A 16603-nucleotide genomic window follows, 5' to 3' on the forward strand; every position below is an offset into this window, starting at 1 on the left:
AGTGCAACTAGATGAGCCAGTGTGGTATAATGGTTAGAGTGTTGGACTAGGGCCTGGGAGAACAAGGTTCAAATCCCCATTCAGCTATGAAGCTCAGTGGGCGACCTTGGGCCGGTCACTATGTCTTAAAAGGTAAAGTTAAAGGGACCCCTGACATTGGGTCCAGTCATGATCGACTCTGGGATTACAACACTCTCGCTTTACTGGCTGAGGGAGCCGGTGTACAGCTTCCGGGTCATCTGGCCAGCATGACTAAGCCACTTCTGGTGAACCAGAGCAGCACACGGAAACGCCGTTTACCTTCCTGCCGGAGCGGTACCTATTTATCTACTTGCACTTTGATGTGCTTTTGAACTGCTAGGTTGGCAGGAGCAGGGACCGAGCAATGGGAGCTCACCCCGTCGAGGGGATTTGAACCGCCGACCTTCTGATTGGCAAGTCCTAGGCTCTGTGGTTTAACCCACAGCGCCACCTGCATCCCTTTCACTATGTCTTAAGAAGAGAAGAAGAGTTTGGATTTGATATCCCGCCTTTCACTCCCTTTAAGGAGTCTCAAAGCGGCTAACATTCTCCTTTCCCTTCCTCCCCGACAACAAACACTCTGTGAGGTGAGTGGGGCTGAGAGACTTCAAAGAAGTGTGACTGGCCCAAGGTCACCCAGCAGCTGCATGTGGAGGAGCGGAGACGCGAACCCGGTTCCCCAGATTATGAGACTACCACTCTTAACCACTACACCACACTGGCTCTCCTCACATAATAAAATCCTAACCTCACATAATAAAATAATAATAATAATATTTTATTTAAATCCCACCCTCCCCAGCCGAAGCTGGGCTCAGAGCAGCTAACAACAGTAAAATGATAAAACATTCTAAAATCATTTCACTATAAATTGTTGTGAGGCTGAAATGAGGAGGAGAACCATGTGACCATCTTGAGATCCTGGGAAGATAAAAGTTGTGTATAAAGGAAATAAATAAAACAAATAAATAAGCTAGATAATTCATGTTTGGTGTTCCATTTTCCAGGACTGCTGTAAATAATCATGCATGAAAGGACAGGGATGTATATATCAGGAATCATTTTTCAGTGGTCATGGAAGATGCATGTATGTGCAGAAGTTGTTTGGAAACTCAATAGAGACTCAACACCAGGGCACGAAACTGCTGAAAACTGAGAAGAAATAAAGGGGCAGGTTTATCACATCTCTAATTTTTCCACTGTTCCATTATTAATAGCAACAAATTTTGATCATGGATGCATCTGTTGCAAACCTTCAATTTCTTTCTTCTTTTACTAAAAAAATCTTCTTATCTTTAACCTGGTGAAGACTTTGACTACCAAAGACACATCATGGAATGACAGACATTGTGAAATACACAGAAAACTGTTCAGGCATAGCTGAAGAGATCCCAGTAGGCTGCTCTCCAAACCAGACCATCTGCTGCATTATGGTCTCCTGTTCATAAAATAGTAAATTCTACTAGGTGGATACACATCTTAAATCAGCCTGTGTCAAATCAATTCATGCTGTGCCTGTGCTAAAAGCCAAGAAAACTTTGAAAAATCATTGACTTGCCCTATTTTTTATTCAACTCTGTTGGGTACTGCTGCACTGATTAGATTGATGTTCTTAAAATCACATGAAGTCATGTAAAACTATGTTCAGTACAATGTACTGTAAGGAGGATCCTCAATTTATAACTTCTACTACATGCAAACAAATGTTTAATTACTGTGCTTTTGTTTTGCTCCTTTCTGATTTCTTTCCTGCACTCTGTGACATTTAACAACTATTTTACTTGAAATAAAACTAAAATTAGTGATATTATATGCTTATCTCTTAATATGTAACCACACACACACACATTTTCATGATTTAAGGACCAAATTGTCTAGTAGATCCTCATGGGTAGAGATCACTGAAAAAAGTTTTTAATGTTACTTGTAGGGATGGACAAATCTGTTCCACTCGGTCCCATCCTGTGTTAGTCTCTGGATTTCTTAATCTATGTCTTGCTCTATTCCTGTGTGGATTTTTAAAACAGACTTATATTCTATCTTGAGGACTTTTTCAACAGCATGAATGAGGATGAGCTTGCTATAGAGTATTGTGTACACTGAAATTCTCTACTTACCTGCCAGCCTATTTTACCTGAGCATTTGAGAGGGGCAGGGTCCATCCCTATATATCTTATACATGTTTTATATATGCCAACACACACACACACACACACACACACACACACACACACACTACTGAACAAAAATCACCTCCATCCAGGTGCAGTGTAACATCAGTAATTTATATGTGAGTTATATTTCCAGTCTTAGATTGAAATAACATTTTTTCCTGCAGATGTAACTAACTGTAGCTTAATTTAGTCCCACCTCCATAAAACCGTTTCCCCATGTAAAATACCAAATTACTAACTGAGTGAAAGAACAGCAACTGTAGGCTGTATCTAGTGATGAGGGAGAAATTTGATCAGTTTGCATTTATAGGTGAACCTTAGAAAAATTGTGCAATGAAAACACAGCCTTCCACGGAAATTCACACTTCCCCTGAGTTCGTCAGTCAAGCAACATGTACAGAACTGCATACATTAATGAAAACAGCATCCCAAAACATCATTATATAATAGAAGATTGTTTTGCAAAAATATGTATATTGAGCAATATTGCATACAAAGATGTGTATATTATGAGTACACTAAAATGCTACTGAATGAGGATTTGTTTTTAAAATAATAATAATCACAAACTGATTTAGAAAAGCAGAGAATTGAAGTTAAAAAAATGGTGCAGAAAGAAGAAACTGAGAAAAACCAAAATTGACAGATTCACCAATCCTTGAATTAAACTCATATTGTACTTGACCTGATGAAATTAATGAACCTAAGTTAGTGATGTCCGTTAATTTAAATGAGTCTATTTCCAGTAGGAATAACATTGAATACAACTCAGTAGGTGTATAATGGTAGAAGAATGTCTGTCTTTATGCTGTGTGATTCTATTGCATGTTTGCAATGGTGATCCTAAGCATGTTTACTCAGAAGTAAGCTTAGTACTTCTTAGTAATCGTGGATAGCTTTGCCACTGGTCAGCATAATCCTATGTGTGTTAGCTCCAAAGCAATTCCAGCAGTGTTTAAACAGTGTTTACTGCCTAGTGAGTGTGTTTAGCATATAATTACTGACATTTATAAGTATTCTTTATACAAGGCAAATATGTGATAAAGATTGGTTATTGCTTATTGCCAGTATTCAACAAATAATGCATTTTAAGAGCTAAGTTGCTACTACATCCCTATGTTATGAAGAATCTGGAATAATGGCAATTCCTTAGAGACACAGTAAATGAAGATATAGAGAGCATAAAGAATACCTTCCATTGCTACTTCTGAAGAAATGTGGATAAAAATTAGTAATTTGGTATATCCCTGCCAAAACTGGCTCAGAAAAATATGCAGAACAACTTGGTTCCTCTGTGTAGCTTTAATAAACGAAAGTTACCTAAAAGCATAGTACAAAGCTGTCAGACCCTCATCTTTTTAACATGTTGACTTTCAGGAAGATTTTGTTTTTTTTTTTCAGAAGGCAGGGAGAAATAATCAACATTTTCTCCAGATAGGTTCACCACCCAACACCCTACTTTTAAAAGAACCTTATTTACTCAACACCATGCTTCCTGTCAGTAGAGATGAGAGCCTTACAAGACCACATGTGACATCACAGCATTAATCATTGTTATCAAGCCATGAATCATTTTGCCTACTTCACAGGCGAGGGAGCTAAATGAGAAGAAGGCCTTAGAGGATCCCTCCTGAAAATAAATGAATCAGTGGAAGAAGTGTATCCAATTTATGTGTCACTGCTGAATACAAAGACCAAGCAAGGGTAAAAGTCACCCACAGCTAAGGACCAAACAACATAAAGCACTGAAAGATCTTGGATTTTAATTTTCTTTTCATTAAAATTAAACACAAATACCAGAAAGCGAGAAGCTACTAACTGGAACAGGGAAAGACAGACTGAAGGAATTACGGCTTCACACAGCACAAACTATGGAATTTCCTACCCCAAACCATAGGGATTGACCATCTTGGATGACTTTGAAAAGGACAAATTCATGTAAGGCTACTAGTCATGATGGCTTAGTATTTTACCTGCAGTATCAGGACAGGTGATCTACTAAGGTAATATGCTATTTTTTAAATTGCAAAGTTATTAAAGAAAGGAAAAAAGAGATAGAAAAATGCTCACAAAAATGAAAATATATATACGTCTGTGTAAATTAAGATTGTTGTATTCATGTTCACTGCATTCTGAATGTGAACTGTGATGTTTGTTTTGTTTATTCCTAACATACCATAATTCTAAAATAAATTCTCAAGTGCCCAAGTAGGAAGCAGAAGAATGGAAGCCTCTTCTTTAGGGGAAGAAAACTTTCATGAAACTGGAGGGCAGATTTTGGCATAGCACTAATTTTTAATTTGGAAAAAAAACCCATATGGTTTGGGACTACAGCTCTTAAAGGAAAATCTCTTCCCCTGTGTAGATACCTAGACCTGGGGTCTGTTCTCAAAAGTCCATTTTTAAAATGAGGGTGTCTATAAGGGATTTCTTGACAGCGAAGCCCCTCACTCTGTCAAATGCTGTCCTCTTCTCCCAGGCACTTTTTTTTTATAAAAAAAAAAACTACTTTAAAACATACTTTAATATTATTCTACCATTGTTTAATATAAATAATTTTAGTCCTTACAGAGTGATGGTGACTGACTTGCTTGGATGTTTAGCTTTGGTGGGCTTGCTGAGCCCTCTTGCTATTTTGAATGAAGTGGTTGCCAGGGACTGACTTGCGTGCATCTTGTGAGTTGACTTTTAGTTCTGGATTTTATCACTGTATCAGTGCTTGCTTGGTTTTATTGCTGAGTTATTTTATCTCTTGTTTTTTATTGTGTTTATTCTGCATGTTGCCTAGAGAATATTTTTATTAAGCGGCTCATGAATGGAATGAGTGAATAAGTAAAATCCTCATTACCCAGATTGACAAATGGCTCACAGTTTGTTTGTTTTGTCTGCTCTGCAATTAGTGGATTAGGAGGTGCCAATGAATAGCATAGGCAATCCAGTCAGAAACGCATGGCAGTGTGGGAAATTAAGACATACAGTATAAGCACAGTCATTCATGAGTGTCTGGGGGCACCAAGAAAGTGAAGGGTGGATTTTCTAGAACAGTGTTTCCTCATACTTGGGTCTCTAGCTGTTGTTAGACTACAACTCCCATCATTCCTAGCTAGCAGGACCAGTGGTCAGGGATGATGGGAATGGTAGTCCAACAACAACTGGGGACCCACTGTTCTAGACCTTTACTGAGGGTTTTGTAGCCCCTACGTCTATAGTTGCCCTATTGCCTATGCATACTTATGTATGTACATGCTCTTACTTTATGCTGGCCTATGGACATAATGTTAAGTAGTGGGTGAACATATCAGATGACACAGCGATTCTTCAAACAGCTCTTGTTTATTCACAGGCCAGAACAGAACTGAACTGAAGGGTTCAGCCAGCCTGCTTAAATAGAGCTCCACTAGAACGCAACAGTAACCATTTTCTGTAACTATCCAATTACTGAACATCGCTTTTGATCCCTTATTTGCATATGTGGACCTGAACTATCTACAGTATCCCCCTGCTGGCCCAGGGTGAGAACTTCAGTACAGAACACATAATAAAGATACTTCTTTACTGAGGGTTTTGGAACCTCGGAGCAGGGAAAGGAATCTCTTTGGTGCTTGTCTGAGTCACACAACCAGAGTTTTGGGGCTTACAGCAGTTGTAACTCATGAGGCCTACCTCAGTACTAGAAATAAGCAGTAGTGGATGGCGAGGTGAGGCCGTGGTGCTCACATGACCGTCTGTGAGTCATGCCGCTGCTGCTTACTAGGTGGCAGAGGGAAAGATGGCAGCAAGGTCAGCACAGTCACCGGTAGGAGCACCAGACTGGCTCTGCTGGTGCTTGGCACCATGCTGACCTTGTCACCCTCTCTACCTCCTAGGAAGAACCAGTAACATAATCAGCTGGAGGTAAGGTGAGCACCGCTACCCCGTCATGCTGTCCACTACTGGAAATATGTGGCCAGAAGGGTAGGAAGCAGTCAGAGCACTGGTTGCAACTCCAAATAGGGTTATGCTCACCCTCGGCAAGACAGTGGGAAGAGTCTACTAGGTGGTTCCTGCTTTAGCCAGCATGTTCCTGCACAGATTTCACTGCAGATGTCCTTTCCTTATGCTAATCAACTTATGGTCCCAATTAACTCACAAACAAGTGTTTCACCTCTTTATGCTACGTGTGGGTGGAAGTAAGTCCTCTTGAGTTCAGTGGGACTTGCTTTCAGGTCAGTGCACATAGAACTGTGGTCATATATCCTAAGTATGGCAGATGTGGTTTGAACACACATTTTGTGCTTAGGAACTAGTTCCTTGAAGTGAAGCAAATGCAAACCAGAACTTCAGAATATTTTGGAATAGCTGTCTCCATCCTCACTTTCTGTCTCCATTCTTCACTCTTCACATCTTCACTCTCTGCAGTGCTGGATTTACGTATAAGCTAAACAAGCTATAGCTTAGGGCCCCACTCTCTTGGGTGCCCAAAAAAGATTTAAAGGGAAAAAAACCCTGAATGTACATTTCCAAAATATAAGATAAAAAAACAAATAAAATAAAACCTACATATAGCAACAGTGTTTTGTGTTGTGTAGGCTCCTATGATGTAAGTAATGGGCCCCGCCTGCTAGCCTGCTCCCTAAAATATCACTGGTTTGCTCATTTCTATATACAGTGGTACCTTGGTTCTCAAACTTAATCCGTTCCGGAAGTCTGTTGCAAAACCAAAGTGTTCCAAAACCAAGGTGCGCTTTCCCATAGAAAGTAATGCAAAACGGATTAATCCGTTCCAGACTTTTAAAAACAACCCCTAAAACAGCAATTTAACATGAATTTTACTATATATTCAACACAAAAAAACAGTGACAATTTGTTGTTGACAAAGGACAGCTGGACATATAAAGGGCCCCATTCTCTTCAGTAATTTAGGGCCTCATCAAACCTAAATCCAGCCCTGACTCTCTGTCACACTTCATTCTTAGTACTCTCAGAAAACTACGACACAAAGGATTCTTGGGAGGAAGCCAGGACTATTGAATCAATTCCAAGCCATTTAGGAGCTGCTTGAGATCTGAAGTGCAGATATGTTCCAAGTGGGAATTCATGTGAGAGCCTTTGCATACCAACAGGTGAGTTAGAGCCATATAGGAGCATAATCTGGAATGAAAGCTGAATGGGTGGTGAAGTCATCTCATTGCCTGCCTGTATATTTGATGAGGATTGACCCAACCCAGGTTACAGGACTCATCTGAACTGATACAGTAATAAAATGGGGAAATATAGATACAAATTTCTCATTTGCCCAATGAGGAAATATAGATTTAGCCCAGATGTTGCCTTGTGAATTGTGTCTCAAACAATTTGTGCCTCTGTGTGAGCATATGCTGGAAACCTGTGGTTGTTCCTTTTCTTTAAAGAACAAGACAGGTTTTGAAAAGATGAACTGGCAAAGTCAGACTAAACTCATCATCTCTAAATGTCAGAATTTTCCTCAAGCACACTCATTACCTGAGAACTCATCTGTTCTTCTAAGCTACTGTAGCCCAAGGTGTTAATTAGTTACACTCTAAGTGCTTGCTGCTTAGAAGCCACTACAATACGATTTAATTCAGTCTCCATTATATTTACACTGCACTGCATCTGGAGGGCTGAGGTTTCAGAAGAGGGTGGCTAGTTAAGATGTTGTTTTCCTCCTGGGTTCATATTTCAGCCGCTGAGGTTGAACTGCATTGGTGCAGCAGAACAATGAAACTCTGTTGTTGGTTTCTGTTGTTGGTCCATGTAGCTGCCAGAAGCTGAAGGGACATTGCAGTGGTCACAACTATGTACCATGATTTACCCATTTAGCATATCATTTGTTGCATGCTGGGGCACTGGATACATACAAATGGATAATATTCAACAATTTCCATGATTCAGCCCATACTTTTCAAGTATTTTATGGCATATTATAGGAAGCATACATAATAAACATGTTCTATTTCATAAGTGTTTGTTGCTATTTTCTGTCTTCTTGAGATTTCATAAACATTTGATTGGGGAGACTAGTGCAATGCTCAAACCAGGGTGATGAAGCAAATTATGTGATATGAAGGTTTTGTAAGATTACAGAGCAGTGGGTTGTAAACTTCCCCTGCTGTCATTCATGCTCTCTTCTGAGACTTTACAGCATTTGCTGTTGATGCTGATGACATTATTATTTATATTCTACTCTTCTGCTTTCATAATTGGAACAGCTCGCAACAAAATATACATAATACAGCATAAAACACAATTAAAATAATCACATTAAAAATCAACAGCAGTTCAAAGGCCCGATACATTTTAATTAATACTAAAAACTGAGCCATTTTTATAATTAACTGTCAAAAGTTAAAGATGTGTTTTCAGAAAAGGAGCCTAGAGGATGTCTGAAGGATCAAGGCTAAAAGAGTGTTCCACAGTCATGGCAAAAATGCCCTGTTCATCGGACTCACTTGTCAAACACTACACAACAGCACTGAACGCAACACCTCTGAGACTGATTTCAAAGCCTGGACAGGTTTGGATGGGGCTAAGGAATTTTCAAAGTAACCTGTCCCTGGCCTGTTTGGTTTTCTCTAAATGGCAGTGAATTATGTGAAGCCAACCTTACCACATTGAAAGCAACCTGGGTGTACCTGTTTATCAAAGGTTTCCTCCCTACATGCAAGAAAACGTTGGAATGGTCTGATGCAGTCCTCCTCACTATTTCCTGAATTTCCTCATCCCAACTGCAAGGAGACATTAAAAGGTAAACGGACCCCTGACCATTAGGTCCAGTCGTGACCGACTCTGTGGTTGTGGTGCTCATCTCGCTTTATTGGCTGAGGGAGCCAGCATACAGCTTCCGGGTCATGTGGCCAGCATGACTAAGGCGCTTCTGGCGAACCAGAGCAGCGCATGGAAACGCCATTTATCTTCCCGCCAGAGCAGTACCTATTTATCTACTTGCACTTTGACATGCTTTCAAACTGCTAGGTTGGCAGGAGCAGGGACCGAGCAATGGGAGCTCACCTCGTTGCCGACCTTCTGATCGGCAAGTCCTAGGCTCTGTGCTTTAACCCACAGCGCCACCCGCATCCCTAAGGAGACATTAATCAAGTGAAAAAGAACACCATAAGGAAAAAACCAATATAGCTCAATTGCACCTTTAAGCTGACATTCAGGAGCAGTCCACAAGCCCTTATAAGCTGTGAACCTATTACTTCCAGGAAAAGGTGATCCCACCCAGAATGAGGGAACCCATCTTCCTTATCTCGTAGCTGCTCACCATTTTACTTCTATTTAGGCAAATGTTTCTTTTTTCCTCAACTGCTGCCACTCCCACCAAATTGCTACCCACATGACATTCACACTTATAGAAAAGAGGACACAGGCACCCAAGCCTAATTACCAGAGCAGGGGGTTTTCAGGGGTAAGGGTAAAAGGAAAAAAGGAGAAAGACAAACAGACAAACACAAGGATGAGAATGAAGAGGATGGTAGTCAGGGGCAGAGCAGAAAGAAAATGGCCCATCCCTATATCCCACCCACTTTTGTATTTAGTCCCACTCCCCTCTGGTATGCATCCTGGTAGATTTCCCCTGATACAATGTGTTTCCTGATATATTTAAAAAGCTTCTCGCACCCTTTTTGTGCCAAATTAGGAGACTTGTGTTTAAATCTCTGTTCAGTCGTGCAGCTTTTTGGAGGATCTTGAGCCCACCACTATCTGTCAGCCAAATCTGTGTATGATGATAGGCTTCTTGAAGGGAAAATAAGAAATAAATACAGAACTAAATGCTTTTTCTCTGGACCATTGGAAGATATTCCTTGCAACAACTGTGTGAAGGGATCTGTTCCTGAGCCTTTTCAAAAATCTACTTCATATAACTATGACATGACCACGCTTTGAATACTGCACACAATTCTGGTCACCTCGCCTCAAAATATTGTAGAACTCAAAAAGGTTCAAAAAAGGGCAGCCAAAATGATCAAGGGGATAGAGTGGCTACACTGTGAGGAAAGGTTGCAATAATTGAGGCTTTTCAGTTTAGAGAAATGGCAAGAAAGAGTAAAAAAAAATGTGCAGAGAAAGTGGAGAGAGAAAACCGTTTCTTCTTCTCTTCATTAGGACATGCAGCGAAGCTGAACACAGAAAAATTCAGGACGGAGAAAAGAAAGTATTTATTCACACAGCACATACTGAAAACTGTATTTCACTCCCACAAAAAGTCGTCATGGCCACGAACCTGCAAAAGATGAATAGAACAATTCATGAAGAATAAGGCTATCAATGGTAGTGTTATAATTCCACTATTGGAGATTGTTTGTCCCTGTACACCACTTGCTGTACTAGAGGGAGCACTGGCCTGATCCAGAAGAGCTCTTCTTGTGCTCTTACGTACTTGAAATAAGTTGTGGCCTAATAGTGAGCCCTACTAGGCAATATTTATGCATCTGTGTTGCATCAGTTTGCACTTGGGCAACTCAGAACGTCTTTTCAGCATATGGATCTCAGAGAAAAAGATGAGCCCCATTATGTGAGACCTTCTCACACAATAGTTCACATGCATTCAGGACACACATGGGAATCATAACAGAGAGAGAAAGAAAGAGAAAGAATGTCCAAAATGACCATTACATCACTGTATGCTTTCCTAGTTGCAGTCCTCATATAAGTGGTGAGAAGTGGACAATTTGCCCGCCAGGCGGTCAACCTTTTCCAATTACTTATCAATTTTAATACATTAATTGAATTCCATTAATGCTGTTCTTTGAACCATGAAACTGATATCCATTCCCCACGACCCAAATTTGTCCATTTTTAAAATCCATTAAATTAAATTGTGTGATACACAGATTAATTAATCATCTCTACTCAGCGGTGGAAAATCAGGAATCCAAATTGGGGTATTGATCTTGATGGTGGTTGATGCTGCTGCTGATGGAATTTGCAGCAGGTTTGGGTTTTGCACAATAGTGATATAATTAACAGCAATAAACTTTATAGTTCATTAAGCTACAAAGCAACATTTCACAGAATTGATCTGGAGCACTTATGATTCAGAGTATGTGCAATCCTTGACAACTACCATTTTATTCTGCAGGGATTGTTTTTCCTTTCTTTGCAGCAACAGATGGTCTGATTCTATCTTTAACTGGCAACCTCTCTCTCTCTCCACATCTGCACCATGCATTTAAAGCACTATGAAGTTAAGAAGCCATGGCTTCCCCCAAGGAATCATGGGAACTGTGGATTTTTTTATTTTTAGAGTGCTGAGAATTGCTAGTAGATTCCATATATCTCTCACATAACTACAGAGACAGATTGATTGTTTGGGGATTGGAGCTCTATGAGGGAAATAGGAATCTCTTGACAACTCTCAGCACCCTTAAAAATGACAGTTCCCATGATTCTTTGTGGGAAGACATGGCTGCTTAGAGTGGTATTAGAGTGCTTTAAGTGTATGGTGTGGGTGTGGCTTCTTCCTCCCTTGCTTCCTTCTTGCAGGCCTGCTTTTGGCTTCCATATTATGTGACATAGTCCTGCAACTCACACTTCCAAGGGTTGCAGTAAACAACAGAGGGAATTATATTATCAGGCACTTGGGCAGGTCTATAAAGGATAAATGCGGATGTGCGCTTGATGTATTCCAAGCAACTCTAACGAATGTGATGTCTGTGCATGCCAAGTGTGCAAACACTTGGCATTCAGCCACGTCCAAGTCCAGTTTTTTTCCTGGGCAGAATGAGGGGCAAGCTGCCATTAGTGGCTCCCTTTCCAGTGTGGATCACACACACTGCATCTCCTGTTGGCGGTGTTGCAGCTGGCAGCCTCTCCCCCTTCAAAACAGGCCAACCTGAAAGCAACACTAAAACAGGCTGGCAGCCAATCACCCACTCAGATCAGATCAGCAGCTGGTGGTATGTGCCACAGCATTGTGTCTTCCATCACAAATGAGCACAGATGTCTGAATCAGTGGCCTGACACTAATTACCTGGAATGAGGGAAGAGTGCAATATGAAAGCAGACCCTCCAAAGTGCCCCTATTTTCCAGGAACAGTTCTGGATTTACAGAAGTGGTCCTAGTTTCTGATTTGATCCTGGAATGTCCCACTTTTCCTTAGGATGTCCCCATTTTCAACATTTTTCGAAAAATGTTGAAGGTTATCATAGGACGTCCCTATTTCCATCAGAGAAATGTTGGAGAGGTTGGAGTTATGTAACTCCCGAGCCAAGTAGATAAGTAACTATATAACATTTAGAAGATATATGAAGGCAGCCCTGTATAGGGAAGTTTTTAATATTTATTATGTTTTTATATATGTTGGAAGCTGCCTGGAGTGGCTGGGGCAACCCAGTCAGATGGGTGGAATATAAATAAAATGATCGTTATTATTATCATTGAATAGGACTTCCCTATTTTAATTGGAGCCCCTTCATGGATCACTGCCTTGCCATGGCAAAGGGGCTTGAATAACTCAGAGAAGCTATGAGCTATGCCGTGCAGGGCCACCCAAGATGGACAGGTCATAGCTGAGAGTTTAGACTAAATGTGATCCACCTGGAGGAGGAACTGGCAAACCACTCCAGCATTTTGCCAAGAAAACTCAATGGACATAAAAAAGGAGAAACTTTGAGAAGAAAGTGAGAGTTTCCAAGGCAAGCTCTGGTTCATGGGCTCACGGAGAGTCGAACACAACTAAGACAACTAAACAACAACATTTTAATTGGAGAAATGTTAGAGGGTATGTAGTAGCTGAAGATATCTGGGGTGTGGGTACTTGAGAAATTACAGAATCCAACACAAATGGGTTGGATATCCCCTTTTTCCCCCCTTTATTGCATTTTTATCCCACCTTTTCTTCAAGGAGCATGTTGGTGTACATATTTCTCCCCTTCCCCATTGTATCCTCACAACAACCCTGTGAGGTAGGTTAGACTGCAGTGAGCTTCATGACTGAGTGGGGATTTGAACCTTGGTCTTGCAGGTCCTAGTCCGACACTCTAACCACTACACCACAAAAATATGGCACTGCTCCAACCTCATATAGAAATATAGATTGGTGCTTCTTCTAAACCACATTATGCATTGCTTTCTAGACTACAGCTCCCCAAAATGATATATTTCTGGTTAGTGTACTGAATTTTCTTGGTGTGATTGTGGTCTTACATTATTGCTTACAGAAACATCATTGACTGGGATTTCAGATTCTATGTTAACAATACACCAAAGCAAGTTGCTGAAGGCTTTTTGTTTGAAAAACCAGCAGTTAGCTATTGATTGATGGTCCTTATATGTATTCCATAGGATTTCTCAGTCCACAGATATTTGAGATTTCAATGCTCCAGGTTTTGTTTTCATGCCCCAGAACTTTGGTATTGGCTTCTAGATGCTGTGCAAACTCCTGTGGGATGCAGTATGAACCTCACTTCAGGGTTGCAGAGAGCATCACCTGAGGGAATAAGGAACACACTTAAATGACTGGTTTCCTATAAACAGCTGTTTACAAGTATGTTTCCTTGCAAGGAAATTGGGCTGCCACAAACTCTGAAGGGTCAATATCTGACCTTTAGCAGACTACCACGACTCAAAGGGATCAATACTTTGCATTTTATGTTACACAAAATAAAGCTTCAAGCTTTGTGATGGAGACATTTTGTCTAGCCCTGTTATTTGGCTTGCTTTTTTGAAGGACATTTTGATATTAATTATTGAGCACATGCTCAAATATTTACCGAAATTGTTAAAAACAACAACCCAAGGAGAAGGAAAATAACAGAGTAATCCCTTTGCCTTATGACAGGATTGATTTATAGCCTTGACACTGTTCTTACAGGTGCCTTTAGAGGAGACTATGCCTAGTTAAATGACAAGTCAATGCTTTAAAAGAAACAGAAATCCCACATTAGTTGAAAGCAGAACTCATTTTTAATGTATTAATTATGAAGCTTGAGAAATGTGTAGATGAAAGTCCACTTGCCCTTAAGAGGCTGTTGCCACCTAAGCCCTCTGATATACTAATAAGGTCTTTGAAAATAGTTCCTTGTATTTGCTCCAGAGTTCTTCCTGCCCAATGAATTTTACTAATTAGGCTCCAATGAAAGGCTAAACGAAGTCACAGTTCAGCCCAGATGCAGCAATTAAGATAAGGCACCCACATGCATAATATGTCTGATGTTATAGCTATTGACTTATTATTTGTCCTAATTTGATGGTTATGTAAGACAAGGGGAAAGTTTTTCATGACCAAGTTACTAGAAGACTTGACCCTTTTGAAAAAAAAGGAAACATCTGCAAATGAAAGAAACATAGCTACCTGTGTTCTGTAACTGCAGAGTGTTAAAGTAACTGGGGTTCCTCTGTTCACAAAGTCTTCTCCATTTACTACAATGCTGAATGTAAGTGTAAAAGCAGAACCTTGATGGGTTAAACCAATACTTTATCTAGTCCAACACCCTCTGCTTACAGACTCCAGCCAGATACAAGACATGAAAGCCAAAGTCATTGTTGTTCCCTAACAAGTGACATTGTGAGGTATAGCTTTAAAGCCCTAAACAGCCTTGGTCCTGTATACCTGAAGAAACTTCTCCACCCCCATCGTTCAGCCTGGACACTGAGGTCCACCTCCAAGGGTCTTCTGGCAGTTTCCTCACTGTGAGAAGTAAAGTAACAGGGAACCAGGCAGAGAGCCTTCTCAGTAGTGGCACCTGCCCTGTGGAACACCCTCCATCAGATGTCAAGGAAACTATATGACTTTTAGAAGACATCTGAAGGCAGCACTTTACATATCGTATAGGGAAGTTTTTAATGTTTTATTATGCTTTTATATTTGTTGGAAGCCACCGTGAGGTGCTGATGCAACCCAGTCAGATGACAGGATACTACTACTACTACTACTACTACTACTACTAATAATAATAATAATTTGCAAGTGGAAGCACCATTCAACAAAGGGATGCTTGCATAAAGGTTAAAGATGGAAATATCAGTCTATTTATAGTTTGTGCCTATTTCACAAGTGTTCGTTCATAAGTGCCTTTGGACAATAACATTATTTTTTTATTTAAAAAATCAATTTACGAATGTGTATATAAATATATATGTTATCTCAATGTATTCATTTCTAAACATTTTACCCCAAAATGTATAAAGACATCTAGAGGACAACAGCTTCTGATTCTGCCCCTATATTGAAGCACCAGTTATTGCAAATGTTATCTCTATGTGAGTGGAACATGGATGTGAGCCTCTGAATTGCCATTGTGGTCATATCTGGGTCACCTCAAGTATGTATAGAGCTTTTCAACTATTCCTACAGATATTTTAAATTACTAATTAGTTACATCAGCAAGCTGTTCCTTGAAACAGATCACTGGTGTCCACCCATTGCGTGGACAGGCGGAGTCCCCAGATCCCGCGCGGTCCCCCCGTCATGTGGAATAACGACTCAAGACAACGGGCTATGGGATTAAATTGGCCACAACTTTATTAAATTTCAAATGTGGGTAGACCTTGGCTCAGGCATTGGGCGTTCTCCCTCCCCAGTCCCCAGCCGGGGACCTAGGGAGCATCAGGGTTATCCAGTGTGTGTGGGGGGGATGGGCCGGCTCTGGAGAACATATGTTCAAGCAGAGATAGCCGCCCCCGTTACACCGCCACCGCAGGGGAGAGCAATGACGACCTTTCGGCGTACGGTCAAAGCCTCCCTTCAGAAACCCCTTTAATGGGGAACCCTGGTATCGCCGCCGCAAAGAGGAAGATGGACTAAAGGATTCCACCCAAGGCCTGATACCGCCAAAGTTGTGACGTTTTGCTACGGGAAAGGCGAAACCTGCCAATGCAGGGAAATTCCTTTCCGGCCCTTTAACAGCGACCTTAACGTAGCAGCGCCCGCATACCTGTGAAGAAAAGTTAACCTGAAAAACCTGTGAAGAAAAGTTAACCTGCAAAATAAGACATTAACTGAGGGTGGGTAGGGTGGGAGAAGCTCTGGAGCCAAGTGAGGATTCCCAGGTAAGATCCTCCCTCTATTGTGTGGGCAGGTAATCCCTCCCCTACCTGGCCTGGTCTCCTTGGCAACGCTTCCCCCAGGTGAGATTGGACAACTGACTGAGGTAGGCGGAGACCTCCAGGTATCCCACCTGAGGGAAGGCAAAGCCAAGCCTATGCTGTTGGAGCCGCTCCAGATCTAGGGGCTGCACGCGTCCATGCAAAGGGCGCCCCCCGTTTTAAGCGGGGAGCGGTCATTATGTCCCAGATTCATCTGTTTAGAAGAAAACAGAGTTTCTTCGGCATTTTAGTCCTTTTCCATTACCAACCATTTCATCCAGAATATACAAACAGCTGTGTGCCCATATTGTCACTGTATGACGTTGAATGCTGTCTAGTTACAGCAGCTACATATTAATATTTCAGTCTTTGGCTCTAA

This window comes from Podarcis filfolensis, assembly GCF_964270895.1.
Source record: "Podarcis filfolensis genome assembly, chromosome: 11".
NCBI classification, from domain to species: domain Eukaryota; kingdom Metazoa; phylum Chordata; class Lepidosauria; order Squamata; family Lacertidae; genus Podarcis; species Podarcis filfolensis.